This window comes from Opisthorchis viverrini, assembly GCF_000715545.1.
Source record: "Opisthorchis viverrini unplaced genomic scaffold opera_v5_18, whole genome shotgun sequence".
NCBI classification, from domain to species: Eukaryota; Metazoa; Platyhelminthes; class Trematoda; order Opisthorchiida; family Opisthorchiidae; genus Opisthorchis; species Opisthorchis viverrini.
In genome coordinates this window covers 3,434,117-3,434,761 of record NW_008751674.1, presented here as the reverse complement: position 1 = coordinate 3,434,761, position 645 = coordinate 3,434,117, and positions in this window count along the sequence as shown.

Sequence of the window (645 nt, the reverse complement as noted above, 5' to 3'; positions counted from 1 at the left end):
GACTCTGGTATCTGGCTTCCACCAAACATGTCCTTCTCACTGCACCATGAGCATTCCCTCAGAAAGCATCCGCCGTCCTGCGGATGATTCGGTGCACCTACTCCCATATTACTCGTAAGGACTTTCGAATACTCTATAGGGCCTACGTCAGAGCGGTTTTTGGGTGTGCCAACCAAGTTGTCTATTCAAGGTGCAGGAAGGACGTGACCCTCATTGTGCGTGCACAGCTAGTCGCTACGGCAATGGTTGTCGGCCTCAAGAACGTGGACTTTGTAATGTGTCTCGTGGTGCTTGACACACCCTGAAGTATCGTCACCTCTGAAGAGACCTATTTTTTACTTATGCCCTGTTTGAACCATGTTTGACCGAAAGGTTTTTACCGTTGGCTCATCAAACACACGGAGGAGGCATGGTAAGAAGTTTTTCAAGCACCGAGCCCACAATGTTATCAGGCAAAAGTATTTCTTATTTCCGGTAGTAGCTGCGTCGAATAACCTTCCTCCGAGAGTTGTTCACGCTCCATTTAGCGCCAGTTCAAGGCACTAATACAACGTTTTTATATGAGTCATTTCGCCAGCAAGATTCTGTCCACGCTGAGAACTTGAAGAGTGGTGCTTCACCGTTTCTCGCTTATCCCTCACATGT